This window comes from Tursiops truncatus, chromosome 12 (genome assembly GCF_011762595.2).
Source record: "Tursiops truncatus isolate mTurTru1 chromosome 12, mTurTru1.mat.Y, whole genome shotgun sequence".
Lineage (NCBI taxonomy): Eukaryota > Metazoa > Chordata > Mammalia > Artiodactyla > Delphinidae > Tursiops > Tursiops truncatus.
In genome coordinates this window covers 16,340,933-16,365,189 of record NC_047045.1, presented here as the reverse complement: position 1 = coordinate 16,365,189, position 24,257 = coordinate 16,340,933, and the positions used below count along the sequence as shown (strand labels likewise).

Sequence of the window (24,257 nt, the reverse complement as noted above, 5' to 3'; positions counted from 1 at the left end):
TACCTGGAAAGTTACTTAAAAATATTGATATTTGGACCCCACCCCAGACCTATTAAATAAAAATCTCTCGGGAAAGGACAGGGGTTTTAAAAAGGTGTCTAATAGACAACCAGGATTGGCGATCGTTGTAAATGAAACGAGTGAAGAGAGGAAAATAGTTTTCATGCGATAGAAGATGATTGTTTTTCGTCGACCTGTCCTGCTGTCAGAAGCTGTACTCTCCTGTGCCATCAGTACCAAATCTGCAGAGCCCCGGAGAAAAGGAGAGAAGGCAGGAAATGTGGTTTATCTGGCTAGTGTTTGGAGATTGAAGGAGTTCCTTTAACTGAATTTCCAGTAAAAGGATTATACTCCAACGGACTCAGCCAAATTTAAAAGCCCAAACAATCACATGACTGCATGTGTGCTTTGTTTTGTAAGTGAAAGAAAGGCAGGCAGGTTGAGAGGATAGTTGCGGTTTAAGGCGGGCCTTCCAAGAAGGGTTGAGTGTAAGTAAAACAATCAAATGAGTTTCTTTCTGGAAGCACTCTCCCCATAACTAATTTTATTTGCTATGATTAATGTTTCAAGGCCTTTCAATATTTATCAGATTATTCGGAAAGCCAAAATATATTTTGATAATTCCAATTTAATTACAAATTATGAAATAAAACAACTGGATGTATCACTGTGTCTCAAGCCACGGAATTTTCAACACCATTGCATTCTTTTTAATAGGGTTTGCAATTTTGGTGCTGGCTATCACCTCAGTTTATGTTTGCTTTGGCCTCCATTCACACTAAGGCTTTGTGAAATGCCTAGCGTGTTATTATATTATTTCTAATGGCATAATCTTCTTGATTTTAGCTATAGCAAGATTAAGAAGAATTTAAAATGTTAATCTTGGGACTAATATCAATATATCATCTTTTAATTCTATTCCAACCAGTTATTTGGTTTTATTTGTAATATATATCTCATACTTCTAAAAAAGATAAGGGATAGTTTTCAATAAAACCAAACACATATACACGCACGCATGTGAATATACACCCAATTATCAATGCTTTATTATTTTAATAACCCAACTACAGTCTGCAACTCACAAACTTATTTCTTCCTTTCCTATCCGTTTGCTTGGCATTGCTTTTTTTAAAGAGCAAAAACAAGGACAAAATATATATTTAACCTGTAACCTTTCTCTTTTCCAAGATTTCATAAATTTAGGATATCCTTATTAACAAACTGTGTCTAAATTATGCTGTTCTTTTCTTGGAATATCATGGAAATGAGTTTCTTACCTCCCCCCTCCCTCATCCTCCCTTTAGTGCCTTCAGGCCACCGTAACAAACTATCATAAACTGGGTGGCTTACAAAGAACAGAAATTTATTTCTCACAATTCTAGAGGCTGGAAGTCTGAGATCAAGGTGCCGACAGATTTGGTGTCTGGTGAGAGGTAGTTTCCTGGTTCATAGACATTTGCCTTTTCTCCATGTCCTCACAAGTTGGCAGAGGCAATGAATCTCTTGGGGCCTCTTCATAAGAGCACTAGTGACTGGACCACCGCTCTCATACCCAGCTGTCTCCCAAAGGCCCCACTTCCTCACACCATCACAATGAAGCTTAGGGTCCAACATATGATTGGGGGGGCACAAGCATTCAGTCTATGGCATCCTCTTATTTTAAGTTCTAGATCCATGAAGTGTTGAATTAATAAATATAATAAAATTTAATATAATTAATAAGTATATAAATATAATTTATATTGCTGTATGGTACATATGAAAGGTAAGAGAGTAAATCCTAAGAGTTTTCATCACAAGGAAGATTTTTTTTCTCTATCTCTTTACTTTTGTATCTCTAAGAGATGATGGATGTTCACTAAACTTACTGTGGTAATCATTTCATGATGTATGCAAGTCAAATTGTTGTGCTGTATGCCTTAAACTTACAGTGCTGTGTGTCTGTTATACCTCAATAAAACTGGAAGAAAAAAACTTGCAGCGAAATTCAGAAATTGTTATTAATGAAAGGGCCTTTGATGCAGACTGAATGTGTGCATTCCCTTCACTGGGGATGAACCCTAGAAATCACTAATGAAATTTTAGTGTGGAATACACTCCTTTTCAACCAGAAAAAGTTCTTCAAGTCTATGGTCAATGATTAAAAACAACAACAACAACAGTATTTTCTTTCATTTAAAAAAACCTGCTCATGCTACCAGATAATTTACTGATTTTGGCCAACAGTTGTACAGGTTACACTTGAAATTAATCAGAGTTAAATCGAATGACGAATTTTACTTTCACTTTCTGAAGGACCTTCATGAACCATCTTGATTCTCTTAAAATCAGCAGGGAGTGAAATGAGCTACCGTGACACTGTATTTCTCTTGCCCTGGCCTGAGACATTATCCATCCTGGACTCACAGGGTGGTTTTTGTGTTTTTTTTTTTCTCTCCAGAAATGTTGAGTAGAAGGTATTCTCCTTCTTTATTATCAATAAAAATGTTTTTTTCTTCATAAACATGCAGAGAAGTATCATTTCCAACCTCTTCCAGGAGTCCTCTCTTCAAAGTTGTAACAGATTCTCCAAATAACCCCATAGAACTCAATTCAGTATTTTGTGGTTCATACTATATTGAAAGTGTCATTTGTCCTTCTATACATAAAAATAGGTGCCAACCTGTGTTCCTTGTTTATCACAGTATTCTAGGAAAATGAGAAAAGACCAAAAGGATCCTCTCGAATTATCAGAAATTTTCTGTAGATTTGCCAGGATTAGAAGCCACAGCTCTTTCCAAAACTTTTTGGATTAAGCAATTGTAAAATATGATTTTGACCTTTATTTTTATAAACAATACCATGGGCATGAAAAAGTCTTTTAGATGGTGGGAAAATGACAAAATAAGTTGTGTGAGTGTGATGGCAAAAATTATTAGATAATCCAATTGAACCAAAATTATCCAAGACAAACTAATGTGATCAGAATGATCTGAGCCTCAACCAAGAATATGGGGCCATTTTAGAAGAAGAATTTCATGGGTCTCTAAGGTGATTTTGGCTTATAGCTCTATTTTAGAAGAACAGTTCTATGCTTTAAAAACAAACAGCTGTACAAACTGAAGTTGAAGATCTGTGTATTTCCATGTCTAAATACTTGATTCCTTTCTGTATTTCTTTATTTTAATGCTAGTTTTTAATCTACTGCATCCTTTTGTTTGTTACAAAGTTAGCCTTGTGAGACCAGTGAAATAAACATCAAAATGTGTTTTTCATTTTGCCCAACTACAGTCTTTGTTGTTTCCCTTCATGTATTTTAATTTTACTTTTAGTCTTCAAAAAAGGAACAATAATACCAAATGGTACAAGCCTGATGCCATTCTTTGCCTCTTTATATAAAGTCAGGTGGTCAGCAACATAAGTTATTCATGCCAAAGTTTCACTGAAGTTCCATAGATGGGGTAGTCCCAGAAAAGTTCATGGAGTAGGTGAAGTGGTCTTTGGTCCATTCCTGCTTTTCATAATAGCGCCTCTTTCTTCCTTAGCCTCTTCTAGGCCCCCAATCATATAAACATTTTTTTCTTTTTTTACAGGAGTTCTAAAGTATTCACTGAAGGTGCTAACTGATAACTAAGAGGCTAATTAAGAGGCTAATTAATGGATGATTATTAATGGAGTCCATTCAGTCTCCACTGTCTGTAGACCGTGGATTGGCTTCTGAATCAGTGGGGAGTGGCCTAGGCCACCCCCAAACTATGGATCCTCAGTGAGGTAAGCTATATTGGAGGGTCAACCTGTATTCCCCAATGATGAAACACAATGTCACCTCCCTCAGAGATCCCATGCCACAGTAAAGAAATCTATGAATGAAAATTTCTCACCACAAATGACAGGTGCTAAGAATTTTGAGCTTCCTAAGCTTTATGGGTTTTTCCATAGTGATTTAAAGAACTATTAAACATTTAAATGTGTTGCCTAGATAGTGGAATAGGAACGTTTTAGGGATGAAAGCTAGATGGACCTGCAGATCAGAAAAACTAAAAAGCTATAACAGTTCTAATTTAGGTAATTAATAGGACATATAAATGATAAATTATCTGTTGCTTACTGTACCCACGGTAATCAAGTATGGTAATATCCATGAACCTAGTCTTGTCATTGAATGAAGTTTTAGTATTAAAATGTTAATTTTAACTCCTTAATGATGAAAGATTATTAAGGATAAAGTAGCCATCATACAAGGTGATAAAACTCCTGGTCAGTTTCACTATGATATCAAAATCTAATCACATAAGTTTATTTTCTTTTCTGCTCTTACAAATGTGTAGAAATAGAATCAAACTTATAGATAAATGAACTACAGACCTGATATGTAGGTGTTATTCAGAGCTATCACTGTTGGATTGGTCACTATGAGGAAACCACATAGTGAAGCTGAATCAGGCCTCTGTACCCTGACATGGAATTAAATCTTGGAGACATAGTTTTTGGTGAAGTAGAAAAGAATAGCTTCATTGCTTTGCCAGGCAAAGGGGGTCACAGCGAGCTAACACCCTCAAAATTGTGTGTCCAAACCTGGAGGGGGTAGTGAGAAGTTTTATAATAATGGTTCAAAGAGGACATGATCAGCTCATCAGCTCATGGATATTCTCCTGATTGGTTGGTGGTGAGGTAATCGGGAGTCAGCATCATCAACCTTCTGGTTCCATCCGGTCTGGGGTCTACGTGCTGGTGGGCAGCATACAGTTAACTTCTCCCACCTGCTGGGGGTTTCGGTATCTGCAGAACAGCTCAAAGATATCGTTTTTGTGTTGATATATCCCTTGAGGGGGAACCAGGACCCTGTCCCAAGGCCACACTATTATTTTTTGACCGCCCCTCCCTTGTCTCCGCATCCCCTCCCTTCCCTAATTAGCAACTGTTTGAACTTGCCTGTTGGAACTCAGGGAAGGTCATGGAGGCTGAATGAAGCCTATTTCCTGTATTCAAGAAATGGGGGACACAGAAAGGCTTTTGTGCCCAGGAGCCCCACAGGGTCCTGCTGGGTATCAATAGTGCTAGGTAGCAGGTGCCCCAGTAAGAAGCAGAGGGGGCTGTACATGGTGAAGGGAGGGAGACAATAAATGGGCTGCTGACAAAGCTTCAGTCAGACTTCCCAGGTTCAAACCCTGACATCGTTCCTTGGATAGTGTTGTGATTTGGGGCAAATTACTTGGTCTGTTAAAACCTTCAATGTCCTCATCTGTGTAATGGGGGTACTAACAGCATCAACCTTATAAGATTGTTTTGAGAATTAAATAAGCATGGCCATGCGTGAGCATTTAGCTCACTGCCAGGCAGCCCTATGTTAAATTCTGAGCATTATAAGAGAAAGACTTCTAGAATTCTCTCTGGTGAAATAAATCACTGCCAGTAAATGGATTAGAAGTTTCATCATTGACAACTTCTTTTCTCTCCATATAGTAATAGAAGGAAATGGCAAAGAAGTAAACAAGGATAGTTAGACTGCTATAGGGCCCAATTATTCTCAAGCATAAAGTTACGATGTCTGGATAAATGGCTTCTGAAGAGAAGAGACTGTTCAAAGTGCTACTCGAAGGTAGGACTAACAATCGGCAATTAGGTATTGACACATAAGCAGCTCATAATTTTATGACTTATCAGAAAGAGGCGAGATAGAAAATGTGGGCAGAATAAGAGTATGTGACTGGGTAGGTGGGGTACTTTCTCAAAGAATGAGGCTATTTGGATCTGTTTCAGCTCTAAAGTTGAAAAGTCCCTACAATTTAGGTAAATCTACTCTCTTGTTCTCTCAAACTCCTTATTTCTCTATGATAGGTATGTTGGTAAGACCAAAGCAATGACTCTAAAACACAATCTTGTTGAGCCCAGACACTGCTCTCAGTTGTTGAGGGAGCCTGAAGCACTTCCTGTAACACTTCTGAGGTTGGCTTCAACCTGGGGGTGATGCTGTCATGATTTATTCGTGATGTTTGTCAGGCAGAGAAGAGTAAGTGCCTATAAACATACCAGGAAAATGGCATCCTTGGTAACGTACACCTGAATTTAAATGGAAGCTTCTCCACTTATGAGGTCCTCGTGACTTTGAGTGAAATATTTAAGATATCTATCTTTATGATAAGTTATATGGAAAACTGGAATAATTACCATCCACTTCTTCTTTAATTATGAGATTAAGTGAAATAGCAAGGGCACCGAGTGCAGTTGGGTGCCTATTCGTTGCTCAGCCCATGTTAGGTCCACGGAACCCTCCAGAGGAGCCTCCAGGTTCACAAACTGTCTGTAGACATGAGCAGCCTTAGGCTGGATCTGACAGCTGTCCACCCAAGACTCAGTTCTATGCCCAAGAGAGGCTCCGGGCATCTGTGGAAACAGCTCTGGGGATGTGTGGGGCAGCATCCTCTCCCTCTTTTCTAACGCGCCACTTAGATGGCAAGAGAAACTGTTAACAGCATCTGAGCAGGGTGGCCTTTCACTTAAACTGGCATGCATTTTTCTTTTCAGAATGACCAGATGAGTCCTTCAGTGACAATGATGAATTAGGATGAATCATGTAACGTAATACCAGGAAAACTTATTTACCGGAAGGCCTCTCAGGGTGAGTGTATGAGGAGGAGGGTTTAATGAATAGTGAGACCCCAGCCCCATCCCCGTGGTGTGTTCCAGCGGAAGGATGGAAGTAGGGGGGTGATTAAGTGCACTGCACACTGCAGTGAGGGAAGCACGGGAGAGTGAGGGGAGGAGAGGTGCTCAGCCCACTGGACAAACATGGTGGGAAGAAAAGAGAGAGAAGGGGGTGGCAGGTCATGGGACAAAAGAGACAGACAGTGCGAGAACTAACATGTCTGACAATACTTAAGAAAGGAGATAAAATTATATTTTATTTTTTTACTGAAGTATAGTTGATTTACAATGTTTTGTTAGTTTCTGGTGTACAGCAAAGTGATTCAGTTATACATCTATCTATCTATCTACCCTTTTTCATATATTTTTCCATTACGTTTTATGACATGATATTGAATATAGTTCCCTGTGCTCTACAGTAGGACCTTGTTGTTTATCTATTTTATATATAGTAGGTTGTATCTGCTAACCCCAGACTCCTAATTTATCCCTCCCTCTCCCCTTTCCCCTTTGGTAACCATAAGTTTGTTTTCTTTGTCTATGAGTCTGTTCTGTTTTGTAAATAAGTTAATTTGTATCATATTTCAGATTTCACATATAAGTGATATCATATGATATTTGTCTTTCTCTGTCTGGCTTACTTCACTTAATGGGATAATCTCTAGGTCCATCCATGTTGCTGCAAATGGCATTATTTCATTCTTTTTATGGCTGAGTAATATTCCATTGTACATATGTACCACATCTTCTTTGTCCATTCGTCTGTTGATCGACATTTAGGTTGCTTCCATGTCCTGGCTACTGTAAACTGTGCTGCTCGGAGCATTGGGGTTCATGTATCTTTTCGAAAAAACTATATTTTAATATCTTTCTACCTCCAAGCCCTGATAGCAACAAAGGAAGAGCATTTAGCTAAATGCAGTCATTTCAAAGTCTCTGCCGTTCCCCAGGATGCCCTGGTCCTCTCTCTGGAATGCATTTCCTCCCTTTCCATCCGTGGTACCTTTCTACTCATCCTTTTTGACCTTTTGAAACCTCCATGAACCACGCTGCTCTCTGAATGTTTTGCTACTCCCTCTTCTGTACTGTGTGTACTTTGGTCAGGCACCAATGAAATGTATGTCTGAATGTCTCCTTGAGGGAACTGTGAGAGCCTCGGGGCAGAGACTGAAACATTCTTTTTTATATCCCCTCCCTTTATGAGCACAGTACCTGGCATCGGTGATTAATGCAGCATTCCACATGGAATTATTGAAATGAGAAGAAATTATAAAAACTGCCAAACTCATTTAATTCACTCAGTCTTCTTCAATTTAGGTTATACCAGCTGACGTGGCTTTTGCTTTCTCTCTCCCTCTTTCTTCTCAGACTTTTGGAAGAATTTCTTTTGTTTGTTTTTAGAGGAAGGAGAAGCTGTCTCTTTCTTCCTTAGTTCTTTCTTTTCCTTTCTTTCTTCCTTTTCCCTTCCTTCCTTCCTTCCTTCCTTCCTTCCTCAAATGGTCTATCGGTTTCTACAATGTACCAGGCACTGTGCCAGGCATAGAAAATAGAGGTATGAGAGACACCATCCTTGCCTTAGGAAGATAATATTTTAGTTAGAATTAAAAAAAAGTAAGCCTACAAATTAGAGTTTTCCACTCTGGGGCAAACTACAATCAGCTGTCTGAACACATGGGAGAGCCACGGAGGGAATCTAGGGAAAATATCCTACAGGAGATGATGACTGAAGTTTTGAAAAAGGATAAAATTTATCAGGCAACAAAAGGATGACAAAGTTAACATAGCTAGAGGTAACACCACTTACAAAGGGAGGGAGGGAGGGCAAAGTCTCATTCAAGAAATGAAAAGATTACTGCTGTGACTGCAGGGAAAACTACAAGCTGCCCAAGGAGAGAGAAAAAGAAGAAGAGAGGGGCAGGGGACACATCGTAAAAGACCTCTTGTCCTAGCAAATCTATCTGCCCTTCATCGTGAAGGTTTGAGAGAGTCAATTAAGGATTTTAAGCAGAGGAGAGGTATGATTATATCTTAATTAGAAAGGAGGCTGCTGGGTGAGTATGAAATGGTAACAGGAGATTAGAGGCAGGGAGGCCCAGAGGGGAGGCTGTTTTCAATGATCTGGGTAAGCAAATCAGGATGGTCGGGATGAAGCAACACTGTATAGGGGCAGAGAGTGTTTTAGGGACTCATTCAAATGACTGGATATTCAGTAGAGCTATTAAAAAATTAAAAATAGTAAAGCTAGAGGCATTCTACAGAGGAGAGAGAAAATAGCAATAGTAAAAATAATAGTGCAATAGTACTAGTCAATAGTAAACAGTAATAGTAAATAGGGGAGGATTTCAGCAATTGCCAAAAATATAATGATAAAAAGAAGGGAGTTGTCAAGAGCATCCGTACAATGGAACACTCTAGAAAGATAAGGGATTCTAGAAAACTCCCTTTGGGATTTATTGCTATTCCCTCCAGCACCCTGATAACCTGGGTATCTCTTCAAGTTTCAGAGATCTTGGTCATGTGGTAACTGAGGTTTTCTTATTCTCCAACCCCTTTTTCATGTCCTGTAATGCTCCCTGCATAAAGGATAAGCTTCCTTAAATGTCACACCATGACTCCATGCTAAGAAGGCAGGTCATGATTTCCTCTGGCTCTCAGACTTCCCTGCCTGTGGATTTCTCCATCCTATTTTGCAGCATGTAGCCTTTGAGTCTCTCAATTAGTATCTTCACTGATTCTCTTCCCTCTTCCTCTATGAAACTTTGTCCACATCTAATTGATACTTTCCTAGGACCCCTTCCCTTCCTCCAGTCAACAGCTGTTATCCTATTTCTACCCGGGTGCGTCAAACTTTTTGTGAAACTGGGTAGGACATACCCAAATAAAATAGAGCACCCATTTTGATTCCTAATGGCACTGCAATTTGATTGCTGCAGCCTCCTGGCTGGTTTCATGTATCTTTAGTCCTGTGCCTTCATTCAGTCCTACACAAAGAGCATGAGTCATCCCCTGAGAGGTCTGTTTTGATCATCTCTCTCCTTCTCTGAACCCTGCAGGATCTCTGAGTTTCTGCTGACGTCAAATCAAAACTGATCATGAGTCACTCTTTATCTAACTGTCCTCCACTTTCATCATAGGCTGATTGTTCTCTGCTTAATTCAAGCTGCCTGGCTGGTTCGGAGCGCACACGCGCTGTCTCTCTTCTCCAGGGCATTCGCAGAGCCTTCCACCCACCTGGCATATTTCCGCTCCTCCGGCAATGCCAGTTCCCTGGCTGCTTGCTTCAGAGCCGGGCACAATCCTTGCCTCCCTCTGGAAGGCTTTCTGGCGTTGCCCAAGTTCATCTGTGTTCCCCCCAGCAGGTCTCTCCCCACTACCTTGCTCCATCTTTACATGCTACCACCGAGCACTTTTATTCATTTATGTATCCCTTTACTTATGCATGCATTGCTGTTGTAAAATACTGGAGAAAAAGCTGTGAACATGTAAGACATGCCCTACTCCACGGGGGCTTATTCTAGTGTAGGAAAACATTATCACCAGAGATAGATAACCCAAAACATTAATGACTACCATGAAGTAAAGTAAAAGGTGCAAAGAGATTTTAATAGGGCACCTGATTTAGCTGAGCAGAGCTGGGGAGGCCTTTCTGAGAAAATGGCAAAGGATGAATAGGATCCCATCTGTTGAAGAACTGGGGTAGGGAGTTTCCAAACTGGTAAACAGCAGATACAAAGTCTCTGATGTGGGAAAGATCAAGGAACTGTGAGACGTCCGAGTGACTGCAGTCCAGACTATGGGAGAGCTTCACACTTGCATGCGCCTCTCATAATGTGCTCACAGGCCCCGTATCATAAACAAAGTCCACCTAAAGTGTTCAGTACCCAGATCAGTGTTTTCCAAACATCCTTGATGATAAGAATCACCTGGAATATTTGCTAAAATTCAGCTTCGCAGGCTCTTTCCTTGGAACGTCTGATTCAGTGGGACTGGGATAGGGCCCTGGAATGTGCTTTTTTTTTTTTTTTGCGGTATGCAGGCCTCTCACTGCTCTGGCCTCTCCCGTTGCGGAGCACAGGCTCCAGACGCGCAGGCTCAGCGGCCATGGCTCACGGGCCCAGCCGCTCCGCGGCATGTGGGATCTTCCCGGACCGGGGCACGAACCCGTGTCCCCTGCCTCGGCAGGTGGACTCTCAACCACTGCACCACCAGGAAAGACCTAGAATGTGCATTTTTAAAGAGACCTCCAGGTGTTTTTTATCATCAGGGTTGTTTGGGATTCATCGATTTTTCACAAGGTTTGGATAATTCTGAAACGATACGAAAAACAGGAAGTGGAGAAATGGCAAACTGTAACATAGTAGAATTTATTAAAATCCTACTATCTTTGGTTTATCTTTGTTAAAAGCAAACATTGCTAGCTGCTGTGCATATTAACCTGTCTTTAGATGTTGATTCCATAAATCTTTGCCTGCTCCCCCATTTGACCGTACAGCAGTGGATCCAACATTGGCTTCTTATCAGAATTCCCCCTCCACCCCAGGGGTGGAGCCTGGGGTTCTCTTGTTTTTAAAAGCTTCCCAGCTGTTCCTGACCTTCACCAGGGTTGTCAACCACTGTTCTCGGATATGTGTGGAAGTAGGCAGTGTATTTTCCTTCCTTGCCACTCCCTTAGCGCTACTATCAGTTCTTCAGATAGTGCAGGTTCAGGAATTTGGTTGAGCAACGGATCCACCCTCACTCCCTGCTGTGTGATCACATACTTATAAAACTCATGTGATCAATTATTGTCCACCTCTGCATGGTAAGTATGGACTGGCCCCAGAAACTCAAGTGCAGTGACCCTCCTGGCACTGATAGAAGCAAGGTGCCATCAGTGGCGGTGTCCCGAATACCTAAGTTTCTGATTCTTTACTGAGGAATCATATACACCTGCTTGCATGTCTCAACTACTTTTTTTTTTAAGGTAATGGTTATATTAATGCCTATACCACAAATGGCAAGGGGTTCATGATGAAGCCTTGAGAAAGGGTACAGTGTGTTGGTTATATTTTACAAAATTCAAAAAGTCAGAATGAGGGGAAAAGAAATGTATCATCTGTCAGTTCCTGGCTGGGAATTACCTTATTAAAAGTTTAGGACGGTAGGACCCAGTATAGGAGGCAGTTAATTGTGTGATCACGAGGAAAAAGACCAGATCAACAGGAAGAACATTTTCCCCCCAGGGGCAAGCAATAGTCACACTGACCAAGCAAGTGAGCTCAATTGGGGGTCTAATAAGTGGACAGAGGAAAACGATGGGAAACTAAGAGTCTGGTGATAGTTAGAGATCCTTGGGTACAAAAAGGCAGCTAGTACTGGAAATAAGTTGATTCACATGGAAAGATCTTTAACCACTGGGCTGGACAAAAGGGAAAATATGACTCTATTCCAAAATGGTTTGGAACACTAGTCAAGTTGTAATAGGCAAGTAATTCAAAACATGGCTGGCCAAGAAATAAGACAAGTCCGTGTTACCATAATTGAGACCCACTTAGCAGGGACCAAATCAGAATCCCCAAATTAAAATGTACATTTTTGACTAGTTTACAAATAGCAAGCGTTTATGCATGAACAGCAACTATAACTTGTTGTCAGCCTCAGCGTTTTGGACTTGAGTTCCCTAAATTCTTCCTGCTCAGATTAAGAGTTTTATCTCAAGACTGAGAGTGGAGTGCAGAGCATACATTTGATGGTCAAGTGTCTTTAGCTGTGGAAAAAGAAAACATGTAGGGAAAATTGAGAACAGTGGTTACAAAAAGATAGGTTGAGTGTTTGATATCTTGCTTAATATTTTGCAACGATTTCTAATTTCCCAACTATGATTTTCCACTGCCTTTCAGAAGGCGTCACCTTCTCTAGTCAGGAACAGTGATTGCCCATTCCTCGCATAAACCCCGGCTTTTGATCAAGTTCTAGAATGTCCTTCTCATCTTTATAAGTTCAGATTCTAGTTCTCTTTGAAACTAAGCAATTATCCTTCCATCTAGAAATTTCTTTCTCCTGCCAATTTCCACAGCACTTTTCTATCAGTTTTCTCCTACACATAATGCGTTCCTGAAAACTTGTTGAAGAATTAAAGGTATTAGAAGCCAAATAACATGCTCAAATATTTTTGTGTGTTAAAAATACTACTATAAATGGTAAAATCTAAATACTTACCCCACCCTTTAGTACAAGGTAGTCTTTGATAATACTCTCCAAGACTTCTTCTTCTTCACTTATCAATTGAACATATAGTCTGATGTCTTAATTTTAAGATACTTAATTTCATAAGTGTCTGAGCTATAATTTGAAAAATTTGACTCACTCAATAATATCTTTTTTTCAACTTTATTAAAAGTGAGATCTATAATTCTTAATATTAGGTTCTCTACACTAAAAAAATAATCTTTACCACTTGTTATGAAACAATAAGTTAAAACACAATTAAATATCACAATAATCATAATAATAAACATACCAGGTGGGTTAATATATAATTTACATAAATTATATTTATCCAACTTGCATCATGTGCATATTCAGTATTTATATATGCATATGAATATGTAAAACTCAAATATTTCTTCTTAGTACTAACAGTTATTCCTTTAAATTGATCACTTTTTCTGATTTCTTTTCAGTAGATACCTGGAAGACTGTTATTTACCTCTTTGGGTGTTAATCCAGGCACAAGCCTTGCCACAGTTTCCCAGTTAATGGTCTGGTGGATTCCACTTAATGGGTAAGGATCATGTTCAACACCATTTGGTTGTTTAGGAAATTGTTGTTTTCTGAATATCCATGACTGATCTTTTGGAACTAGAGACAGAGAAGACAAATAGATTTATTTGCATCTGAAATCCAAATGTTTGCAGAACATTATAAATCAGTTATAATTCATTCCTAAGAATTATCTACTACTACATAAAGGAAAAATAAAACTCACCTAAAATCAAAACAGAATATATAGCTCAAATCTCTTCAATTATAACAGAATTTGAATATTGTGGATTGGTGGATAGATAGATAGAAGGATGGACAGATGGGTAAATATGCGATTAAAAAGTATGATAAAATGTTAAGGGTAGGGGACTTCCCTGGTGGCACGTTGGTTGAGAATCTGCCTGCCAATGCAGGGGACACGAGTTCGAGCCCTGTTCCGGGAAGATCCCACATGCTGCGGAGCATCTAAGCCCGTGCGCCACGACTGCTGAGCCTGCGCTCTAGAGCCCACGAGCCACAACTACTGAAGCCCACGCGCCTAGAGCCCGTGCTCCACAACAAGAGAAGCCACCGCAATGAGAGGCACATGCACCGCAATGAAGAATAGCCCCCTCTCGCCACAACTAGGGAAAGCCCGTGCACAGCAAGGAAGACCCAACACAGCCAAAAGTAAATAACTAAATACACAAACAAACAAATAAATAAATAAATTTATTTTTTAAAAAATGTTAAGGGTAGAATATAAGTGACAGGTATACAAGTGTTCACTATAAAATTCTTTTGATTTTGCTGTACGTTTAAAATTTTTCATAATAAAATGTTGAGAGAAAAAGTTGAATACAATATATCTTCCTTAAAAAAAATCATAATAATTGAACAAATAGGCATTGCTATACAAAGATGTGACGCTACTGAATTGGACCACTGACTAGCATGCGTTAGCTGCAAATGCTAATTGTTTACCCTTCATCCGAAACTTTAAATTTAGCCACTATAATATGGGAGTGACAATGTACACTGTATAAAAGAGCAGGTTGCCCTGAAAATCAAGACCTTCCGTGATTTATAATACATTGCTATGATTTTTCATTTAGGACTGATATTTTCCTGGTATATTCTGGCACTGTCTCCCTGGTTGGTACCATTGTAGTGCTAATTGCTATGCATCACCCTTGAATACATGCATTATCTCCCTTATGGGGTAGGGATTCCTTATACCCACTGTAGCATCTAGAACAGTGATTTGTGCAAAGCAATCCCGCATTCACTGGTACTGCACCTAATATTTTCCAAATACTTTCTGGAACATGGTCTCCTTTTAAGCTAACAACATTACAGGGGCCTGGGTATGCTGGATGTTGGTGAGGTCTCAGGCGGAACGCATGTCTTTGCAACAACAAAATGGAAAAAATGGAAGGATGGACAGAGGTGACTTGCTCATGTTCATGAACTTGCTCATGAATTAGTAAGAGGTAAAACTGGGGCCCAAATCCCAATTGTCAAGTCCTTTTGTTCCAGAGGGCTTCAATAATAATTGATTGAATGTATGTGTGAATATATAGGTGGTTCCTGTGGCCTGTCTGTACTCTGGTTAGTTAACAACTTTTTCTGATGTTTAGAACCATATCAGAACTGTGCCTCCCCTAACGTTCAGGATTTTCAGAATCCATCCAGGGACGTGGAAAACTGGCCTAGGGTCTGATGCCAGAGCCTTCTCACTCACACTAGAAGGGAGAAAAAGGAATTATGACAGTGGAAGAGAAGTCATTTGCTGAGGAGTAAAGGAAAATCATAGTTTGGTGTCAGTACATACACATATATAAATTACTAATAGGACCCAACTAAAGTTTGGAACTAGAGAAAAAGAGTTGGAGCTACAGCATTTTGTATTGAATGGTGGGAATTTACCATTATACAAAGCGAGTTGAGAAGGTAGGAAACCTAACACTTTGGTGGGGGACGGTGGAAGGATGTCATTAAATCTTACTGCTGTAAAAAGCTCTAAGGGTGTAACATTGGTCATACGTAGACATTTTCTGTCATTCCAGTTCTTTATCTATGAAATAGTTTAATCTCCTTTTTGGTTTTCATGGAGTCTTTGAGTAGAGAACAATAAGGTCTAATCTCATTGAGTAACTACGAAGTGATACAAGGGCCCCAGAACTGTTTGCCTTTCTGTGTATGTTGAGGAGGGCCCATGAGAACTGATGTCAAAATATGTAAGTCTTGATAAGAAACAAAAGCGCTTAGATTTTCTCAAATTTCTCCCCATGAAAGTCTGTACCTAAGTAAATACAGATACTCTCTGATACATTAATTTCTTCCCAAACCTGGACCTATTCCAATATAGATGTTTTTTAGCCAATGTTCTACTCAAAGAGTATTTATTCTGTTTTTTCTCAGTAAAGTAAATATTTGTCAATATTTTGATCAACTATATATTGATATATTTTGCATGTAGTGATATGTAAGTGAAAGATAAGGGCATTATCTAAAGCTACATGGGTTGGTCTTTGATAATTTGGTGACATTAGATGCAAATACTCATTTACTGACATTTCTTCTTCAGTCAGAGACTTTAGAGAAACAATAAGTTTTTCTTTTGAATTTGTATCAGTAAAGACAGAGTAATCAGAAATCCTAAAATGAGAACACTCTAGCATTAGAAAATGAAATTCTGCAGTTAGGGAAGTTGAAAAATATTTATCGGACCCTATTTTAGAAGTTTAAAAGACAGGGTTTGGCTACTGCAGACCAAGTAGGAATAAATCTGACTGAATCTTTAAAGTTATTAAGAATACATCCTTTTTAGGATGGATTGAAATCCAGTGTAGAATTAGATAATGATAACGACTTGGGAATTCCTGAGTTTGTTTTTCTCTTGGTAGAGAATACATTCCTCATACATCTGGCATGAAGGGAAACTCCATCTCAGTCCTGAAAGAGTGCTTGTTTTGTTGATAATAGTCTTCAGTATGAGTTTCTCTCAGTGGATGCCGAGTAGAACTCATCATATAAGAATGGTTGGTTTACAGAACTTTGATGGCTTTCTATGTCTTTTCTTTCCTCTCTTGTAAATAAAGGTTCTCAGCACTGTTTTCATCATGAAAGACTGAAGAATTACCATTGGTTCATTTTATAGGAAAGCCAGACCTCCATGAAATAGCAGGTATATACTTACTTTGGAAATATGCAGTATCTTGTAAGAGCTGGCTTAGACTGTAAAGAAACTTGACCATATGGTTGACCAATCAAAACCATAATGACCTAATGAGAAAACACTCGCTCTTTGCCATAAAGTATATCAACTGCATAGACACTTCACAGATGGATTTTGTTTCTTTGGTTTTTTAGGACCTATAATTTCTTGATGCAAGTCTTGTGGGAAAACACCTGTCCTAAAATGTTTAAACATTTCTAGCTTGACTTAAGATGTCATTTGGTCTGAAATAGGATATGCGGTATGACACCAATCCACAACTGAAAGAGATCTGAACGGCAATATTGGTGATTGAAACACATCAGAATGACAACATGCTCATTGGTCTCATTGACCTGAAATAATTTTCTCTGTTCAGTGTATATTTTCTTAACATTAAATTTATGGCCTTTTGCAGAGTGCGTGAAATCATCAGTGTTTGCCCTGACAACGGTAGTAAGTAAAACAAGGACCACCAACTGGGTAAGATTTCTTGCATATATCTCTGGGCTCTGTATCACTGTAGATTTAAAACGTCAAACATTTGTGCTTTGTCTGACTCAACTAAAGCAAGTGCGGCACTGTACTCTTTGTCACCCAATAATCCATGATTAATTTTTGGGAGAACCCTATCTACTTTTCTTGGTACACGGTTTGCCAAATCGATATTAAAACCACATTTGCTTGATCTTTCATGGATATTAGCATTCAAATAATCAGAACTTAACTGATTATTTGAGAGTCAGACAAATGATTTGAAGGAAAATGACAGATGGTCCTGGGCAGCGTATATGGGTGCAAGAAAGTGGTTGGGTGGGAATTTAGTTGCAATTTGTCCTCGATTCTTCTAAGTTCTTAGCCTTCACCCATGTTGGCAGGATATAATAGAATATTATAGCTGGAAGTATCCACCGTGTCGATTTTCTTGGCCACAACATCAGCAGAGTATTAGCTTCTGTGCTTTAGTAATCAACTTTCAAATTGTCAATGAATTCCAAGGTCTACAGCACCATGACTTTGCATGCATCTCCTTTCAGTGTTGACTCATCCTACATCAGGAAATTCCTCCTGAAAAAACCTTGAAAAATAACTGTCAAGAATGGTAAATATAAGGAAAAAGATGTTTTCCTTATATCTGACTGAATTCTCTGCAACTAATACTCCTTCTTATCTAAGTTTTGATAAAATAAACAATCAATGGATTATTGTTTTCTTCAAAATAATCCTTCCTCTTCCAAGAAATGGTCATGAAACTATCAATAAAAACGTATACATCTCTGTTTCTCAAAGAATCAGAATTTTTGTTTTTGTTTATTAGTCCATGTACCTGTTTTTATTCCTTTAATAAGTGCTATTTATTCATCTTTATGAACCCTTTCTAATCACTATCTGTATTTTTTTTGCACAGGCTCCCGACGCACAGGCTCAGCGGCCATGGCTCACGGGCCTAGCCGCTCCGCGGCATGTGGGATCTTCCCGGACCAGGGCACGAACCCGTGTCCCCTGCATCGGCAGGTGGACTCTCAACCACTGCGCCACCAGGGAAGCCCTATCTGTATTCTTAAATGTTGAAAATTGAACCCATTTCCATCCAGTTTTTAGTGTCAGTTGGTTTTTACTGCTTGTGATGCAACTTAGTTACCTGTAACTTTTCCTAAGTATAAAATGTTAATGTAATGAGAGTCTTACTTTTGATCACCTCATTTCAATGCATCCCCAAACTGTCCTCATTCCAAGAATAGGAAGCTGAAAACGTGAAGCCAGGTTCATCTTTGTCCCTGCTAAAATAGCTGTCATTTTATCTTAAGACAGTTGTCCTTTTCTATAAGTATGGAACATTGGGGAATAATTCTCTTGTTTCTAGGAGTCAGAAAGGGCAATAAAATGTGCAGAATGACATTTGTTCAAGCAAAATAATAGAGTTATTCATCTAGTCAGCAAATATATACTTTATGCTCACTGAATATAAAAAAATGCTTTCGGGCTTCCCTGGTGGTGCAGTGGTTGGGAGTCCGCCTGCCGATGCAGGGGACACGGGTTAGTGCCCCGGTCTGGGAAGATCCCACATGCCGCGGAGCAGCTGGGCCCGTGAGCCATGGCCGCTGAGCCTGCGCATCCGGAGCCTGTGCTCCGCAGCGGGAGAGGCCACAATAGTGAGAGGCCCACGTACCGCAAAAAAAAAAAAAAAAAAAAAAAAAATGCTTTCAAAATACCATAAGTTATTTAAATTCTGCTCTTCTTTTGGAGAGATAAATTGTATTTTAGGGAAGTATTTATATTTGTTTTTTTCTATTACTTTCTACAGTCTTTGAAAATGTTGTTATGATAGATATATCTTCGTATAGAAAATCTGAAAAAAATACAGACATGGATAAAGGTAAAAATGAAAATCAATTAAAATTCCACAAAAAGTAGAGATTGTTGTATATCCTTTCAATTTTTTTGAAGAAGATGTACACATTCATAATTTTTTTAAAATAATTTATCTACAAATGTTCACTGTATGCCTGTATGAGCCAGGTACTACCATCAGAATATCTACTCTACTGAATAAAAGTGTTTCTCTCCTAACAGAGTTTGCAATGTAGTTGGGAACACAGATGGCCAAAGTGTAAACCAAGATGCATTTAGTGTTACTGATTGTAATACTGATATGAAACAAACAAATAAACAAAAAAAAAGTGCCATGATTGAGAATAACAGAGTTAGGGCAAGACATACTTAGCTGGGGTGGTTAAGGGAGGTGTTACAGGGCAGCTAACAGTTCAGATGAAGGCAAGAGGATGAGAGATGACAGGCATAAGACTTACAGGAAGAACAGCATTCCAACCCACAACCTGGTTCTATAAAGATAGTTGAATATCTTCCTTTGATGCTGTTAATTCTGTTATGCCTCGTAATAGCTATTTGAGTCCTTAGACCTGATCTTCCAAATGTGTCCCTGCTAACTTGCTAGCTGGCTGGTACACAGCTGACAGAGTTGATCATGTTTTAATCACTTGGTCACCTGATCCAGTTTCAGTCTCTTCCTGTGAAATATACCTGTCATCACAAAGGTGAACACTAACAGAATTCAGACAATGTTGCAGAGGTGGTAGAAAATCAAGTCATAAATTTTGAAGTTGAGAGAAGAAATATTCTGAAGTCACCCCAGCTCTTTAGTTCAGCTAGTTACTACGAATGCTGATGATATAAAAGCTGTATTTTTAAAATCAATTAAAACTAGTGTGTAGATTCAGTTGGTTCTAATGCATCAATGGAAATGTATTCTTATTCTTTAATTCATTGAGGAGGATATGATGACCAGAGTAAAATAGGCTTTCTCAAAAAATGAAAACTATAGTTGTGGGAAATAAGTTGAAGTAGAGAGAACAGTACAACTGTTTACCTTGCCTTTTGCATCTGAAGAGACAAGGCATACCCAGCCGTATCTATATCCCCTTTTAAAATTAGATCAAAAAAGAGCAAACACTTCATATTTCATCCTAGGGAAACACAATTCATACTCTTTGTTTCATGAGGACCCACCCCTTAAAACGTAAGACCTGCATTTCTCAAGGTCCTAGGAAGTTTTCTGAAGTGACATGACAATTAAGTCAATTGAAAACCAAACTTCCAGATGCTTCACAAGGGGCCTGCTGTGTGAAGACATCCATACTCAGTGTTTAAGCTTCGACTTAGGAGGTGGTTTACTCAGCATAAACATTTTCTGTGGGTCAGAGCAATTGCTGTTTTAATGCTTCAAATCAAACACACTCGGAGGTTTAGAGATGAAAAAATAAATATTTGCAAACAGTGGTTGAATTGGGCAGACTGTTCACTCTAGTTCTCTTTGAGGATTTTCAAATCTTCTATTTTATTACTATTTCTGAATTTACCAATAAAAACAGTCACCTTGGCCACCAAGAAGGGACTTTAGAAGGAGCTATTATGCAGTTCCATGAATGTTAACAGATGAGGCTTCAAGCCTGAGAGGGTCCTTCAGAGGCCCCGCATCTTAAAACACATGGTCCCTTACAGTTGACTGTCAGCCATCAGAAAGGCTATTGTTCCTATTGCCCCGTAGAAAGGGCATATTGAATAATAGAGAAATTACTTACAATTCTTAATAAAGTTTGTACATGATTTAAATATTATAAAAGAATGTATTACCCAAGGTTCTTGGAAAATTTGAAATATATGTCTAATTTAGAGTTATGTAACTTTTTATGTATGGTAAGGCGTTTTTAGAACAGATTAGACGAATACAAAGGCTTCCTTGTTTATTTTACATATTTTGAGCTAAATACACGTATGCCTCACAACTAATGCTGATTCTTTTGTGTGGACTATTTTATGATGTATTTTGTTATGACTCTTACTTCTTTCCTAGAGCCTATTTCAGGATAAAGCCACTCATAAAGGGAGAAAGGGAACAATATACAAACTTATTTGAGACTGGGAATTTTCCCTCACAGTGTGTGTGAAGTAGGTGGATAGAGATGGGGGTACAGGAAACAGAAAACATCAGCCAGTTTATCAGTGTATTGTAGAGCCTAAAATTGTGACCCTGAAATTCTTTTTACTGACTCTGCTAAAGGCAAATCTGCCCTGTCCAAAATACTTACATTTCTGAATTAAAATTATCCTAAGTTTATGGCTTATTTCCAAGGAATAGACCAGGTCTAACATGCAGATGAATGAAGGTTGCTCATTCTTTTGCTTTTAGAGCTTTCTGTTCATATTATTCAAGGTTCTATTTTCTCAGTGTTTGTACCAAAGAATATCAAATGCATAATATGAAAATTCCTTGTGGATGGAGGCCTCAGAACATTCTAGCCACTGATTTTCAATTGGTGTAATGTGTCATACGCTAATAGGCTCTCCAGACCTCTCCAGAGGGCCTGGTCCACATATTAGCATTCTCCAAAGAAACAGAAACAATTTTATATATACATATATATGAATATCTAGAAGATGTACATTTGTATAAAGATATAGAGATAACGCATATGCATATTGTATACATATATATGTACGTATGGAAATTTACTATAAGGAATTAACTCATGCAGTTATGGAGACTGAGAAGATCCTCCCAGATCAGCAGGCAAACTCAAGAGCCAAGACAGCCAATGGTTTAGTTCCAGTTCAAGTCCAAATCCAAAGGCAGGAGAAGACCAGTGTCACTGCTCAAAGACAGTCAGGCAGAGAGAGAGAGCGAATTCTTCTTATTCAGCCTTCCGTTCTAGTCTGGATGTTAATAGATTGGTGATGTCCACCCACATTGGGGAGGGCAATCTACTTTACTCTCTGTGGATTCAAATGCTAATCTCATCCAGAAATACACTCATGGACACACCCTGAATAGTGTTTAACCAAATATCATGGTCCGGTCAAGTTAATACACAGAATTAACCATCACACTCAGGACTTTTAAACAGTTTAAATGGACTCAGGCTTCACTTAGGCACCAGCATTATACATTTATCTTTTAAACTGGTAAAGCTGGGCTGGGGAAATTAGCTTAGGTCTGAGGCCAAAATCAGGATTCTTATACTCAACCCTAAGTCTAAATCTTCCACACATGAGGGGACAGACTAAAGAGCACACTCACCTGGCCAGCAGAAGACAGAATTGTCACCTGAATTTTGCCAAACAAGACCCAAGCAGGGTGCCAGGCAGAGCTGCGTTTATGGATGTAACGCTGCAGGTTATCCCCTGGGCTCTAGATCCCAGCTCGAGGGATTGTATAAAATATTCATTGGGACGTTTAGGAGGCTCTGTTGGTCCATTTTTATATGTATTCAAAATCGATCTGAGTTTTATGTTTCCCACCTCCTCACTGTTTTAAAAAGAAACTCCATTGAGGTACAACTTATGTACAATAACCTGCACCCATTTTAAGTGTGTGGTCCAATGAGCCTTGACAAAGGTAACCAGGTAACCACCATCACAGTCAAGATACAGATGTCTCATCCCCAAAACTCTCATGTGAGCCTTGGTCATCAATGTCCCTCCATCCCACCCCTGAGCTCTGTGCTTCCAGTGACCCACTTTGTTCCAGTGGGTCCAAATCCTTGGTAACATTTGGCATTGCAAGTCTTTCATTGCCTTGTGTTTTAACTTTTATTTTCCTGATGAATAATAATGTGCATCTTTTCATGTGCTAATGACTCCAGTTTATCAAATATTTCTTTTATAGTTCATGCTTTCTTTGTTCTATTTATGAAGTCTTTGAACTTTGCCTCCTGCCACATTGAGCTAGTAAGGTTGCAGCTTTCCATGAGGAGCACCTTTGAGAAAAAGAGCCACACCCAATTCTTACCTGTCACAATAGCAGTTTCTTAAGAGTGAACTTATCCCCTGGTTCTGTCTGCTTTGGGATGCTTTTCATTGCGTTTAAATAGCTGTTTTTAATTTTGTCCAGTTTTTGTAAACATAAACAATGTGCTACTATGATTGGATTGGTACAAAGATAAATAAGCTAGTCATTGGAGAATTATTTTTTATTAGTGTGTGAGCAAGAGAAGAAACAGGAATTATTCTTTACTGTGAGTAGCAGTTAGGACCAGATGCTTTAGAGAAAAAAAACTGGACATTTTCTTCCTTCAATTAATATCTTGCTTATTGGGCCAATATCCAAAGGAGGGAGAGAAATAGAATTGTCGTTAAATTAATAGTTTTAGGGGTTCTGGGAAACATGTTTTCTGCTTTCCCCCTCTATCAGAATGCTACCCCTACACAAATGTGTGCGTGCACGCATGCACACACACACACACACACACAACACACTCTGTCCTGGCCTTGTTGTAATAGCACATCATGATGTTTTAGGAGGTATTGAATAATTCACACAACTCAAGAAAAATGATAGTACATTAAACTATCTGTATAACTAGAATAATTTTTTGCCTTAGTTTGTTTGGTGATTAAAAGTGGTATTTTTCTCCTTAAGGGAGAAACTTTTAAAAAATAGAAAGAACTGTGAGTGCCATGTCATAGCTGTGGACACCAGCTCCCCCCCACCATATCTACTTTAAATGACCATCTTCCACTCCCACCCCCATTTTTGTTACAACATCCTTCTTGTTCTCACAGCCATAAGATTCAAGGATCTTTAGATAAGCTATGAGTAGAACTTGCACCATACAAATGTAGTATTGGAGTGGCCTTAAATTCAATGAGTGATTTTCTTTTCTTCAGTAAGAGATTTAGCAGATGCCTTGGGGACAGAAAAAACATGTTTGTCTAGTGCTGGGAAGGTTCACAGAAGTGGTGTTCCTTAATTATAGAACGGGGCACCAGACACCATTGCAACTGTTCCAAGAATAAGGAATAGCTTTAAAGCTATTCCTAACTTTACAAGTAATTCTTTGAACAACCGGAATCACTAGGGGCCTTAATGACCTGGGAGAGCATGTAACGGGGCAGAGCAGGCCAGGGAGGAACATGAGGAATGCCAGCATTTACATTCTGGGTACAGGAGTCACTCTTGTGGGACTAAGAAAGTGAACCCCTCACTCTGGACGAGTGTCCCTCGACAAGAACCACCCTCAACCTTACTTTCGGTTCCATTTTGTCCATTGTGAAGTGTGCCTCTCCCACAGTTCAACATCCTCTTTTGCATCTGACTTTTCTGCTGGCTGCTTACAATACACATTTGACATCCTAGAAAAGGTACATGATTGCTAGCTTTACTTCAACC

General features: G+C 39.1%; 1 long non-coding RNA gene across 1 annotated transcript in view; it reads left to right on the top strand.

The window, feature by feature from the left end:
• LOC141276075 (uncharacterized) overlaps positions 1–18,948 on the top strand; it is a 296,015-nt gene extending 277,067 nt beyond the window's left edge. The window contains exons 3-8 of the long non-coding RNA XR_012325014.1: positions 3,576–3,753; positions 6,508–6,601; positions 13,290–13,390; positions 16,455–16,540; positions 16,989–17,053; positions 18,876–18,948. This is a non-coding gene — a long non-coding RNA (uncharacterized lncRNA). The remainder of the gene's footprint in view (positions 1–3,575; positions 3,754–6,507; positions 6,602–13,289; positions 13,391–16,454; positions 16,541–16,988; positions 17,054–18,875) is intronic.
• The last annotated feature ends 5,309 nt before the right edge of the window (positions 18,949–24,257 follow it).